Here is a 14,208-nt window from a genome sequence, read left to right as displayed (position 1 = left end):
CTTCTCTGTTTCTTTCCTGTCTCTGTCCTTCTGAGGAGGCTTAACCTTGCCCCAGTTCAGATCGCTGTGTCTGTTGTAGCCATATATGACACACCATTGGTCCTCAGCCATGTCATCTAGGGCAAGCCATGCAATCGCTTTGAGCTACAGCTTCTGTGTGTCAGGCCCAGGTGCTATGTGAGCTGAGGTAGTGTACGCAAAGTACCTAAGCTCAGGCACAGCCCTGTCCTCTGGAAGGGGAGAATAGAGGAGCTCAGGTTCATGCTTTGCTTGAAGACGAGGTTCCTTGCACTCTAGATCTGCTCAGTCATTAGCCAGGAAATGTCACCGGCCCCTCCAGTCCTCAGGTTCCTCTTCTGTGAACCAGGGATAGTAAGAGCTGCTCCTGACAGAGCCAGGGTGCTTCTCAGAGCACTGGACACACTAAGGGGGTACAGTGAACACTCCATAAGCAGAATTCCGCTGTGCAGCCTCACGTTTGGAGTTCTAACAACATTTTCCTCCCTGGCTCTTGTTTCAGAAACTCAAGGTGGTATGTCTCTGTCTGCCCGCCTCCTGGGCTGTAAACTTAAGACGGGGCTTTGGGAACAGGGCCAGCGTGCCTTCTGTTTGGCCTGTTTCCTCAGGCTTGCAGAAGGGGATGGAGGAAGTGCGGCAGTCAGCTGGCATAATGCATTGCTGCAGTTCACCCATTTCACCACACAGGGCTGCCTCTCCTCACAGAAAGCCCAGGGAATGTTCAGGTGTGCTGAGGTCTCTGGAACCTTCTAGAAGGCTTCTCTCAAGAAGAGGATCAGTTATTTGCGTTACAATTTTCACCCTTCTCCACTCCGTACTTTGTGGTCTTCGGATTCACAGAAGAAGAACTCCAGCTTCCTTCCTTTCTGGAGCGAATGGCCTGGGTGAAATTCTGAAGAGGGCCTAACCTTCTCTCTGAATGCTCTTTATTTAATAGTTGGCATTCTTCATCCAGGCTGAAGGTGCCTTATTTGTGGACATGACTCAGAGGCAGGTGGGCGGCAGGGCTTTGTAGGGAGAGACCCACAGTTTCTAATGATTTGGAGAGCAGTAGGGTACAGGAAAGAGGCTATGGATGTGGAACAATAGTTCAAGAAACACTTGCTGAGGGCCTTTTGCATGGAAGGCTGTTGTTGGCCAGGGATCCTGCAGCTAATGAATGCAGGGTACCCTGCCCTCCTGTGCCTACCTTCTAGGGAGAAGTAAGGAGGCATTTAAAATTTGAGCTCTTTCATGCGAGATTTTCTTCTTTTCTTCGGTCTGAGGGAACAAAAGAGAAAAGGGCAGAGTAGGGCCAGGGAGGGAATCTGGTGGCTGGGGGGTGGGGTGGGAGGTGGGGAGGTGGGGAGGTGGGGGGGGGGGGGGGGGGGAGGATGGGCTGCCATGTGAGGGGGATTGAGTGGATGGGGCTTCAGCTCCCAGCCCTATTCCAGGCTTCTCGGTTAGGTCACAGACACAGAAGCCACACAGAAGGCAGAGACTGTTTGCCCATGCTGAATCCTTAGTGTCACCTGGGGGGTGACAGGTGCTCCGAAAGTGGCTATTCAGTGAACGACTGATTGAATGTGTCCGCAGGCCATCACCTGGCTAAGCTGTGAAACTGTGAAGTAAGTCCCGGCTTGGAAGTTTAGGAGAAGAGGCAGGATCAACTCAGGGTCATGCTTGGCACGTCGAAGGAAACCTCAGTCCTATCCTCCCAGGACCATGTGCCAGTCACCCAGTGGCAGCACTGAGTGGCAGCTCGAGAACCAGAGTGGCCTAGTACAAGTTATCAAAAATAAACATGTAGACTCATGAGCTATGTGTCTGCCTTCCCCCACCGTCATAAGAAGCACTGTAACTCAGTGGCAGAAAACAACACAGATTTATTATCTTGTGGGTCTGGAGGTTTTACTGCTCGGATATCAAAAACTCCCTGTGGGTTTGTGGTGTGTGTGTGTGTGTGTGTGTGTGTGTGTGTGTGTGTGTGTTATGTGTGTGATATGTAGTGTGTGTGTATGTGTGTGATGTGTGATGCGTGTGTGTGATATGTTGTGTGTGTGATGTGTGTGTATGTGTGTGATGTGTGTGATATGTGTGTGTGTATGTGTGTGATATGTGTGTGTGTGTGTGTGTGTGTGTTATGTGTGTGATGCTCATGAGAATGTGTGTGCTGATTCCTTGTCTTCTCTTCTCCAGCATCTAAGGAAACCCCCCTTTCCTGACTCCTAGCCCTACTCTGTCTCAGACTACCGTGGGCAGCATGGTATTTTCACTCCTGATCCTATCCTCCTTCCTCTCCCAAGCACTCCTGGCAATGGCATTCTGAAACCTACCTAGATAACTCTGGGGACTCTCCCTATCTTAGAATCCTTCACTGGGTCACTCCTGCAAAATCCTTATGTGTAAGACTACATGATAACAGGTGCTAAGGACTGGAACACAGATGTCTTTAGGGGAACAGACATTTCTTTTAGCCTATCACCATGTATTGACTCACACAATTCCACAGTTAATTTATCTGAAGAATTAAAATGGGCTGGTGTACAAAGCTGCCTATGTGATGTCCTCGGTCAAAGCATTATTTATAATGCTAGAGTTAGTAGAAGCAACATAAATGTCCCGCAATGGCGAATTGATTAACTGGTGATGATCTGTCCATGTGACACATGACCAGTAAGGATGAAGGTCTGGGAAGACATATTTTCATGGGGAAAGATATCTCTGACTTAAGACACAAAGGGCAAATCATAAAACAGAACAAGGATGCGAGCTGGCTCTGACAGAAAACGCCTTTGTTAAGCGTGCATTGGGAAGTCTAGGGAGCATGCTCAAGGAGGATCATGTCCATGTGGTGGGGGTTGCAGGGTGGAATTCTAGATGGACTTCTTGCTGTATAGATTTTTATACAAGAAAGAAAGGATTGAATTTAGTGGAGAAGAATCCGCAGGAGAGTTGCTGATGAGGTTAGGTTTCCCTTTGAAAGGCATCCTCAACCCACTGTACCCTACCTCAACCTCCTCACCAACCTCCCAAAGGCAGCTTCCGCCTGGTGCTCCTGAGTGCAGGCTCTCCTAATCTCTGCCAAGCGCTCTCCCCAAGCTGCGGCTCATTTCTCCATCCATCCTGGTGGGCTCCTCATCTCTCCCACTGCTCACCTGTCCTGGGGTAGAGGGCAGGCAGGCTGCTGGTAGAGGGAGTGAATTTCCAAGCCGCTGCAGAGTCTTGGTTTCATGCCTGCATTTGGACCTGGATTTTTAAGCCTCTTTCCTCCCTACATTTGAGTGTGTGTGTGTGTGTGTGTGTGTGTGTGTGTGTGTGTGTGTGTGTGTTTCTCTCTGCTTTCACACATTCTTATCTTTACGTGTTTTCTCAGCCATCTCTCTCTCTCTCCTGGAGATCCCATGACAGCCTCCAGATCGGATTGGTGGCTGTGTTCCTTCATTCCCGTTTCTGACTTTAACACGAATCCCTACCGTCTCCCTCCTAAGGCTGCTGACCAGGGAGCATAGGTAGGGAGCTGAGGTTGGCCTCTTAGCTCTCCTCTCTCACGGCAAAGCTGAACTTGTCTCCACTGCAGATATAACTGTTGCCAGATTTCTATAATCGTGTGGCTTCTTACTTGCATGATAGAAGGAGAACGAATAATTTGTTAATATTTTGCTTGCAGTGACAATGAAGTGTCGCGCAGCATGTTGTGACCCTTTTCAGAGACCACTGGAGCCTGTGCCAGCTATGGAACGTATGTGGGGCACCCTCACCATTTTGCTACGCAGAAGCAGGCGTGGGGTGCATACAGCTGAGTGTTTGCATTGGAGACAGTGTTTGAGTCTCCCAGTGCCCCAGCTGGTGCTGCTGGCTCAATGTATTTGTCACCGAGGTCAGAGAAGTCATCGGATAAAAGCCCAGGGTGTGTACAACACACATTGAGGGCTTCCTGCAGATCAGGCCCTGCCACTGTCCCGTCTACATTGACTTTTGACTGAGTCTCTCGGAGGTGAAGAATGTGGTCCTTCATCCCACAGCTGTGTGCCCTGAGGCCAGGCTCTCGGGTCCATTCCTATCTGTAGCCCTGTCATTCTGTACATTCCATGGGGATTCCATGTGCATTCCATGCTGAGCACTTTGGCCATCTAAAGGATGCATGTCCTCAAACGTGGTAAACTGAGGTTTGTCAACGTCTCTGAAGGAACCTTTCCTGCTTTACTTTTCCTTTTGTTAGTGTTGGGTATTGAACCCGTGCTAGGCAGCACTCTTCCACAGAGCTACACTCCCAGCCTGAGAGGCTCATCTGTGTTGTTAGAATACAAACCCTTTCCCATCAGGCACTGCCAAATCAATCCCACAATTATACAATTGATTTTTTCCTCCCCTGCTCTTTTGGGCATTGATTGACAGCCAAAGGAGAGGAGCCACATGTCAATAGACCAAAGAACTTTATCTGTCTTCATTGAAGGGTTCTGTATCAATACAAATGAAACTCTCCTTTTAATTTACCGAAGCAGTCTCTCAGATGCCCGGGTCTGGAAGTAGTCCTTATGGACATCTCTGGGCTCCTATAGGTTGCCACATGGGTCTTCTCTCTCTACCAGATACAGGGGTTCTTCCTGTAGCACAGGAGTCATGAGCATGGCCTTTGATCGCATACAGTGATGGGAGTAGAGTTCTTTCCTGGCTCCCCCTCTGCAGCTTCCTTGGCGGTCCAAGGCTTTGTTTGCTACAGCCCCACTGGGCCTATACTGACAACTCCTTGCCCTGAGGAGGGCACGTGTCTCTCTGGGCTTGCCACTGCATGAACGAGGCAAATGGATGGAGGGCTCTGCTAGGAGCTAAAGGACCAGCCTGGGACACCGGCCACACACGGCAGAGCTGTTTCTCTGAGAGGTAGAAGGGAAGAACAGACAAGGCACCCTCACTTGCTGCCTTCCATATCAGCTCAACTGTCCCCAGGTGGACTGTGGCTCCTCCCATAGGCTTCTGCGCTGTAGACATGATAGTCCCGTTCACATGACGTGTTACTTCAAACTTACAGGAAAGCTGTGAAGATGAAGGGTGTGCTTCTGAGTAGCTGTGGACTGGCTTATGTCAAGGGCATCAGCTCGGGTTTCCCTGAGGAGGTGAAGTACAAGCTGAGAGCAGACGGATGTAGTAAGCCCTAGCAAGGGGATCAAGAGAGGCAGAGTGCTGGGGGGAAGGGGAGGGGAGAGGGGGGCCAGGGGAGCCACATGCAAGGCCACTGGAGGTGGGGGATCTGTCAGCAGAACAATGAGGGGCTGGGGATGGGGGAGCTTGAGGACTGAAAATGAGGAGGGGCTAATGGAGCAGGCTGGAGGATCCAGTCCAGGTGCAGTGTGGAGGTAGAGGGCCCTTGAGCAGCCGCTGTGCCAGAGCAAGGAAAACAGTGGAGGCTGGGAGGAAAGGGGTGGCATGGTGCCAAGGAGTGGGTGGCCTTCAGAAGTGCTTTGGAACAGCAGAAGATTGCACATGGTGTGTGTGTGTGTGTGTGTGTGTCCGCCCGTCTGTCCGTCCGTCCTGGGTGTTTGGATGGACAGTGGAGTCTTTACCGGGCCTTGACACTTGGCAAAGGGATGGGATCTTGATAGCAGTAGCAGGTTGGAGGTGACCATGACTTCAGTCTTAGATTTGGGACTCAAGATGCTTCTGAGACACCAAGCACAGGAGTCAGCTCTGTAAATAGTTTGAGGACCCAAAGATCAAGTGTGAGTGGATGAGGCAGGGCTTCCAGACAGATGGTGGCAGGGGCAGAGGGTCTGACATGAGCACCCTGGGGGCCTTGTAAGAACTCTGTTGAGCTGGGGAGAGTTGTGTGTGGTTTCTAGAGTGTGTCACAGATTATAGGAAGGGAGAGACAGGTAGGGGAAGGTTGTGAAGAACCCCGTATTTTACAAAATTATAAAAAAGGGTACAGATTGCTCCCTCAGGACCTATAGTAATTGAGTATTATAATCAAGTTTTTATTTAAAAAAATCACTTGGCCAGTAGTGAAGGATGTCTCTGCGGGTTCATTCATTCATTCATGCATTCATTTATGGCATGTTTAAGCCTTGTGTTAAATGTCTGGAGCAAGTGTCACTAATGCAGAGACACTTTTAGGACACTGGCTGTCTGTGGGGGAAAAATGGGCCTGCAAATGTAACAGGAGAATGCAGTGTGGCCTGTTGCACGGATGTTTGTCCTACAGAGGAAGGAAGTTCATATCAGCAAATGGAGGGTCACAGGGCTCGCTTCCCAGGCAGAAGGGGCAGAAGAAAGTCAAGTACAGAGTTCATTAGAAAACAGGAAGTCCCAAGTTGGATTTGTTGCTGGAGGTAAAGAATGAAGAAAAGGTGGTGAAAAGCAGACTCAGGGGAGTGAGGAGGAGGGGTCTGAGCTTGGTCTAAGGAAAAGGCTATGACTCAGTCTTTTATCCTAGTAGGGTCTCTTTGGCAGTTAGTTATAAGGGAGAATCTCTGTAATAGAAAATAGTGAGTGAAAGGAAACCATAACCTACCTTGTGATAAAAGCATGTCTAAGGGATGTTCACAGCTGTCTCACACCTGGGGCGAGACTGAAAGCCTTCCTCCTGAGGTCAGGAGGAAGACAGAGATGTCTTCTCTTGTCATTTCCATTCAGCCTCATATAGAAAGTTCTAGTCATGGTCATTGGGCCAGGAGATGGAATTCATGACATCCAGTTTGTTTATTTACTGTATGTATATGAGTGCTCTATCTACGTGTACACTTTACACCAGAAGAGGGCCACCATGTAGTTGCTGGGAACTGAACCCAGGACCTCTGGAAGAGCAGTCAGTGCTCTTAACCACTCTTAACCACTGAGTCATCTCTCCAGCCCCATGCACCCAGTTTGGGAAGGAAGAAGCAAGATGACATTTTGTTTGTAGATGAAATGATCTTGGATGATCTATGAAAACATCACCAGGACTAAGAAGTTCTATAGAATTGCTGGGTGTGTGATCTATATGCAAAAATCAGTTCTATCTCTGGACATTTGCAAAGAGCAGCCAGAAAATAAAGTTAAGGAAACAATGCTTTTCTTTATACTCAAGTCATAAAATTATTAGGAATAAACTTAACCCAAACAGGTATTAACTCGTATACCAACCATTGCAAAATATCATCTGAATAAACTGAAGCCCTAACTCAGGAGAAAGGTATACCATGTTCATGGTTTAGAAGACTTCATGTTGTCCTGAGGGCAATACAGCCCACACAGACTTCAGACTTGGTGCCTTCTCCATCAAAATCCAAGCTGGTTCTTGGGTACCGATTATTGGGCTGATCCTAAAATTCATGTTTATCTAACATGAGCGCCTGGGGATGCCTTTACCTAGCTAAAAAGGTAAATAAGTAGGTGACAGTCGTGATGCACAGTGATGTCCGCAGCCATGGCTTAGCACACACGTGGGTTCACACTGGGATTATGGCAAAGGCATGAGAGCTGCTGACCTGAAGGCAGGTACTCTTGTCATACTTGGGAGGCCCTGGCACAGGACACAGAATGAGAATGAGAAAGAGAGTTGGCTAATAGCAGATACTGTGTGGTGGGAACCCAGTGTTCAGGTTGGAACTCTTTCCAAGCCCTGGGCTCTCCAGATGTCATCTCATCTGGAGATCATCCAAAGGTGGCCCAGTCAGAGTGAGGTCTGTGGGTAATCTGGTATGTGTAGTGTCATCATGGGGGCGGGGCTTTGGAGGGAGGCACACAAATAGGGAGGATGACACCTGCTCATAAAGGTGGTCATCCATTCATAAACCAAGTAGAGAGGCTATCAGGGACCGAGCCTTGTAGCACTTAGACCTCACACTTGAAGCGTCCAGCTCTGTAAGACAGGTACTCTACATTTCAGCCCCTGCCCCCCACCCCGTTTGTGGTCCTTTATCTCTGTCAGTCATACAGAGTAGGAGGGATTACCCATGGTGTCCCATTCACCAAGGGACAGAGCCCAGACCTGCCTAAAGTTGTGAGTCAGTGCCACTGAGTCATGAGTCAAAATGGGGTGCCTGTACCCCACCCTCTGTTCTGCACCCCTCATCCTCCCCCCATACCTGTTCCTGTGATATTGATTATCTGAGCCCATGTGTGGAAGTTTGGTATGCCCATCTTGCAGGCTTTACTTCCTTAGGTCAGCAAGTGCAAGGTGAAGTATCAGTTGTCTTATTTCAGGAGAGTTTTCCCTACCAAGACAGACTTTCTTAAGTCTCTGTAAGAAACAGTACTGAGGTACAGCCCCCATCCACAGAGCTTGCCAAGGACCTGGAGCCCCTGTGGGTTTCTCTTCCCTAATCCTGGGCCCTAGGACCCTTGGAGGCCTGCTTCTCCCACTGTCCCCACCCCCTGCCCTGACACCTTCCTGGGCTCCTCTTCTTGAATGTGGCCATTGTCCATCTTCTGTCTCCTACCTGGTCTTAGACAGACCTTTCCTCTTGGTCACCCTGCTCTCATCTCCTCTCTGGCTCAGGTTCCGATTTGTCTCCTTGTCTAGATCCCTTTGACCCTTTGACATCCACCCCAGTGACCTCTTTGAGCTTCAGGGATCCTCCCCTGTAGACAGATGATAATACAGACATGCAAGGTCATTGTGACATTAAAATGAGCTACTCTAAGCACAGAACACGGCACCAGGGCCTAGCATATGTTGAGCCCTCAGTGACTGTCTAGAACAGCCTGCCTGCTGGCTTGCCATGCCCTGCAATTCTTGGATGGACAAATGTCCAGTTGAGTACTTCCCCAGCTTGCTACTCTTAGCAAGGGTGGTATGTGCTGGGCATTAGTGTACATGTGCAGACACATGCGTACACATAATGTATACACACACATGTGGGTATATGGTCTGTATCCACAGTGGTAATAGAACTGCTGTTTCCTCAGCACCCCTGTCTGCCCTGGACAAGGATGAATAAACTAGAGATAAGGAGCTGGAAATTGCTGCAACTTACAGATTATAAGCAGCACGCTACCCCTGTGCAGTAGGTGTGGAATCACAAACAGGGCCACCCCTGCTCCTGTGTGGGAGTGGGAAGACCCCAACTCAGTTGCTTTTGATTTCCAGGTCTGTTTAAGGCTGCTTGGCTGTTGAAGGCCCCCTAACCCTGTCAGTGGCACCGTGAGTGGTTCTCTGCAAGGAGACTAGAACAACAGACCGAGACCGAAGGGTGGCATGAAGGTAACACTCACGAGGCCTGTCACCCACAAAGCACTTTCCCCACTGTTAGTTTTGCTTCCCATGACAAGCTGCTACACCTTAGTGCATTGCAGACTGGCAGCATAGGAGACTCACCTGTGCCCTTCTTTTTCCCATACAGCGGGCTCACGGTGAAAATCATCCCCATGTGCGCTTGCTCTTCCGAGAAGTGTTATCAATAGAACATGGCTGTAAATAGCGTCTCTGACTTAACTGTTTGCAACACTGATCAAATATGAACAGATTGCAACAATAAATAGGAAAACTGAGCACAGAAATCAGAATAGCTCCACCCAAGTTGTTCATTATCTCATTCACCTTGTGCCAAGAACTGTGAATGATGTCTGGTGGCTTCTGCTGTTGTGTGGTCAAGACAGTGCTGTTAGCTGGGACTGAACCCCTGAGAGTTTTCTCTGAGATGCAATAAGTCAGGGGACGGGGGACCTTTAGGAAGCATCTCTTGGAGTCTGAACAGAGAGGATGAGAGACATCGACAGGATGTCTACGGAGGGTGGGATGCTGCCATTCTGCTTCCTGCCATCATCCTTGTGCAGTACACACTCTGGAGTACGTTGAGGTGACTGGGCTACAAGAACAAGAACAGGGGTGAGCAGTTCTTTTTTTTCTTTTCAAGTGTAATATTGCTGGGCTGTGGTGGCGCTCGTCTTTGATGCCAGCACCCGGGAGCCGGAAGCAGGTGGATCTCTACCAGCCTGGACTTACAGAGTGAGTTCCAGGCTAGCCAGGGCTGTTACACAGAGAAACCCTGTCTTAGAAAAAAAGTAATATTTTACTAATTCTTTGAACTTCATACATGCATATAACATATTTGGATCATATTCGGACGCCACTCCGGGATCTCCTCCCTCCTCCCCGATTTCATAACCCCTCTCTTTAAAGAAAACAAAAGCCATCGAGTCTCATACACTCGTGGGTGTGGGGCCATCCCCTGGAATATGGTCAGTTTACTGGGGGCATTACCTTTAAAGAAAACTGACTTTCCTTCCCCTAGAGTCCCATCAGCTGTCAGGTAGGGATGGGGGCTAGTGAACCTCTCCCCACTCCATGCTGGAATGTCGACCGGCTTGATCTTGTGTGGGGGCCGCAGCAGCTGTGAGCTCATGAGTTCGGCAGTCCTGTCTCATCCAGAAGAAGACACTGTCACACTCCAGGCCTCCCTGACCTCTGGCTCCTACAGTCTTTCTGACTCCTCTTCTGCTATGGTCCGTGAGCCTCAGGAGGAGAGGTTATAGTATGGATGTCCTGTATTTGTGACTGAACATTTCACGGTCACTGCCTCTCTACACTCCAACCAGTTGTGAGTTTCCCTATTAACACACCCACCACACGAAGAGACCTCTCTTCTCAGCTCTGAGAGCTGTGCTAATCTATGGATGTAGAGATCCAGATATATAGAGCAGTTTGTCACTATGTACAGAGTAGGTTCAAGGGAAGCAGCTTGTAAGCTTGTTTTTGGATGGGGCGACCAGGAAGGATTGGGAGTTTTCTTCTCCGCATAGAAAAGGATTCAGAATGTGGGTATGAAAGTTAAGTGAGATGCTCTTTATCCCATGGAAGGATACTCACACTGAAAGTGGAGGGACTCGTTCCTGTTAAAACACTGAGGCACATAGTTATATGATATTCAGCATGTGCCTGGTTCCCCAAGCACTCACCTTTCTGGGGTGACTCACACCATCCTGTTGGCCTTGCCCACTTGTGCTTGTATGGTGACTAAGGGCAGGGCTCTGCTGATCTTGTGTTCCCAGGGACACACAGTAGGATCACAGAGCAGAGGGAGAACAGCACACTTGTCTTCCCTCCCTGCTGATGCTCCCCTGGCGTGTGCGCGTGCCTGTACCCTGGTCCATGCACGTGCACATACCCTGGTCCCTCAGCTTAGGTGCTGGTCCTATGCTCTTCTGCGACTGAGCCTATGTTACTTTGCTCTGGCCTCTGCCTCGGCTTATACTGTTCTGCGAGTTAATCCCCTGGAGCCTGTGCTGAGAATGGGATTGACATTGATGCATTAAAAACATGTTGAAAACCACAGGATGTCGGTGATTGAGCTCCGTCTGTCTGTCTGTCATAATTGTGCTCCTTTAGGTTGGATAGATGTTCATGCTTAAGATAAAAAGAATCCTAAAAAACGTTTTAGTGAGTTCTGATTTAATCTTTGGTTTCTCATCTTCTCACCCTGGAGTTATCAGTTTAAAATAAATGTAACGACTACTTTATGACAGCAGAATTGAAATGGGGCCTCTTATCTGACACAGACGACTTATCTGGCCAGCGTTAGCCAGTGTGACTTAGGATCTCCTGTGACTTGATTATGTCCTACTGTCTCAGGCCAAGCAGAGGCATCAGCCGAGAAATCTAGACATTCATGAGACTCTGTCTGTGTGCTATGAGTGTGTCCACTGCTCTTGATAAATAAATAAGCAAAGCGATTCATTTAAATATATATTAAATCAGAGGTGTGGGCGTTGTTAGGGTGGCAGAGGCATTCAGACATACAAACATGCTCTTGCCTGTGGAAGCACCATGCAGTTCATAGCAAAGCGAGCAGAACTGGGGTAGGGTGGGGGGTGGGTGGCAAGAGTAGATAAGAGGACCTGAAATAGACAAAACACATAGTGGGTGTTTACCTATTTAAAACTTTAGGGCAGACTCAGACATGAAGCGAAGAAATGAGAGAGTGGGAGGTAAGCCTGTGGAAGAGAGCCGGGTATGGTGGTGCATATCCACCTGTCATCCCAGCACGTAGGAGGTAGAGGCAGAAGGATCAGGTGTTCAAGGCTAGCCTCGGCTACATAAAGGCCAGCCTGGGCTGTATGAGACCCTGTCCCAAAACAACAACAGTAAAAACAAAGAAATAAATAAGCACACAAACATAGAGAACAATGGCTATAAAATCGATAACTTCTGGCATCATAGAGGGCGATCCCCTATCCAAGTACTGGTGTAGTTGGGTAGTTATCAAAATCACACCACAGGTACTTTGGTCCCTATTTTTTAAATTTTCTGTCTGTCTGGAGACCATGGCCCAAATTACAGAGTATTGAAATGCCTGAGCAGGTGGCTTCAGAGCAAGGAGATAGCATTCACAAAGTACAAGAGACCTTGTACCAGCAGAGGCATTAAGGTGGGATGAATTAAAACCCAATTTATTTGCAGAGTATTATAGTTTAAAGAACCGGGGGCTTCCCTTTTTTTATCATTTTCAATGGTGAGGCATGTGGTTTGAAAATTAGCCCAGTTCAAAAGCATTACATGTGTGTCTCCACCCCTCCCCGTCTCCTGCACATGTGTCCTCTTCTGAATACTGATACACACTCCTCAAATGTGGCTGTCAGTTCTTTGCCAAGCTTCCCTTAGGTCCTGTTGGCAGGATGGGTGGGCAGATAGGCATTTCCTGTGGCCGTGTTCTCACTCCCACGGCCTTCCTTCCTCTAGGACCCTCACCCCTCCATAGCTGCATAGCTGCCTCCAAGTACAGCACCGTGCTATGTGTTTCCACACCAAGTGGAAGAAGAATTTACTAGACAAATACAAACCCTTTAAATATGTAACTGGAAAACCTTGGTTTTGAAAATTTTAACTCATATATTGAACATTTAGCAATTTGTTGATCATGTTCGATGCTATGTATGTTTACAAGACACTTTGCTAGTTGTCTCATTTAAGGAAAGAAGTCCTGAGTTTAGGTGGAAGGTTGGAAACAAGGGAAGTCAGTAAGGTTAGAATTAAGCCCTTGTGTCGGCATGGAATTTCGACTGAAGTGGCCCAAGAACTTCACACTTTCATTGTTCTTGACACGAAAGGCCTCAGGCCATCGCAGGAGAAATTTCAAAGGGGAAAGCCAAATGACTTGACAAGCTATGAAACAAGGCAAACATTTCATGGCATAGAAGTAAGGCAAACTCTTGAGGCAGTTAGCTGACCTCTGAATCCAAGAATTTCATTGGTGGCTGGAATTTCAACATAATGAAAAAAAAAACAAACAAACCCAAGATGAAGTATTAGCAAGTCAGCACCTGCAGAGGAGGAAACAGACTCTATACCACGACTAGGGAGCACTTGTCTCAGAGGCACAAGGATGGTTCTATGTCAGCAAGTGGCTCGCATCATGACTAGCAGGCTGAGAGAAAACAAACATGTAGAGCTTCAGGATAACTCAGTAAAGTCCACTGTTTGTCTACAATAACAGTATTTTTTTTGTAAAATAAGATGGAAATGGAAATGATTAGGCTCATAAAAGCTGCCTATTAGAAAACCCTAGGAAATATTAAACTTAGAGATACAACTTAAAACCTGATCTCTCAAGGTCCGACCAAGACGATATAACTCTTAAGCTGTGAGCAAGTCAAAGATGCCTGTCATGTCTGTCCCCGCTTGAATATGTCCTGGCTTGAGTTAATGCAGGAAGAAAGATAAAGACATGTGATGTACATGAATTAAGACAAGGTAACTTGAACCTACCTGGTTGACAGATGAGAGGGTTCTCTGTGTGGAAAACTAAAGAGAATCGAGGCGCAGACTGTGGTAGCACTCAGATTTTCTTGATTCAAGATTTAAAAAAAAAATATCATGGTTCAGTATCAATCCAGCTTGAAAAGCCTATCTGAAGTCTTCAGATTCATGAATCAGCTCTCCACAGTACCTGGAAAGCAGAAACCAAATGATGCATTCAACACCTTCCTGAAGAGAGCTAAATAATAATGAACATGAAACATGAGTGGACCAGCTAGACGGGCCATAATATACCATGTTCATGGATGGAGCATTCAGCCTTGTGAAGATGTCATCTCCCCCTCACCCCATGATAATCCACAAGTCACAGTTTACTCATGGCAAAATCCTGACGGGGCTTTCAAAACCAACTGTAAGAGCTGGTGTTAGAATTCACAAGGTAGGAACAGAAGCCAAGAACAGGCAGGACTAACTGAGGGACTTGCACAAGTCGAGTGGTCCTGCTGTATCAGGCTTGTAATGTACTTGTGGCTAAG

General features: G+C 47.9%; 1 protein-coding gene and 1 long non-coding RNA gene across 6 annotated transcripts in view; one reads left to right on the top strand and one right to left on the bottom strand.

The window, feature by feature from the left end:
- Trappc9 (trafficking protein particle complex 9) overlaps positions 1 to 14,208 on the top strand; it is a 468,984-nt gene that overhangs the window by 189,441 nt on the left and 265,335 nt on the right. The window lies entirely within an intron of this gene.
- LOC118596897 overlaps positions 2,161 to 14,208 on the bottom strand; it is a 34,138-nt gene continuing 22,090 nt past the window's right edge. Inside the window, exons 5-9 of one of the 2 annotated variants that reach the window (XR_004946763.1) lie at positions 13,682 to 13,862; positions 13,237 to 13,340; positions 10,181 to 10,335; positions 9,296 to 9,785; positions 2,161 to 5,106 (exon numbers count right to left, since the gene is read on the bottom strand). This is a non-coding gene — a long non-coding RNA (uncharacterized LOC118596897). The remainder of the gene's footprint in view (positions 5,107 to 9,295; positions 9,786 to 10,180; positions 10,336 to 13,236; positions 13,341 to 13,681; positions 13,863 to 14,208) is intronic. The other variant, XR_004946764.1, reaches the window with a different exon arrangement.

This window comes from Onychomys torridus, chromosome 16, assembly GCF_903995425.1.
Source record: "Onychomys torridus chromosome 16, mOncTor1.1, whole genome shotgun sequence".
NCBI lineage: Eukaryota > Metazoa > Chordata > Mammalia > Rodentia > Cricetidae > Onychomys > Onychomys torridus.
The sequence above is the reverse complement of the archived record's forward strand: the minus strand, read 5'-3'. Positions and strand labels throughout refer to the sequence as shown.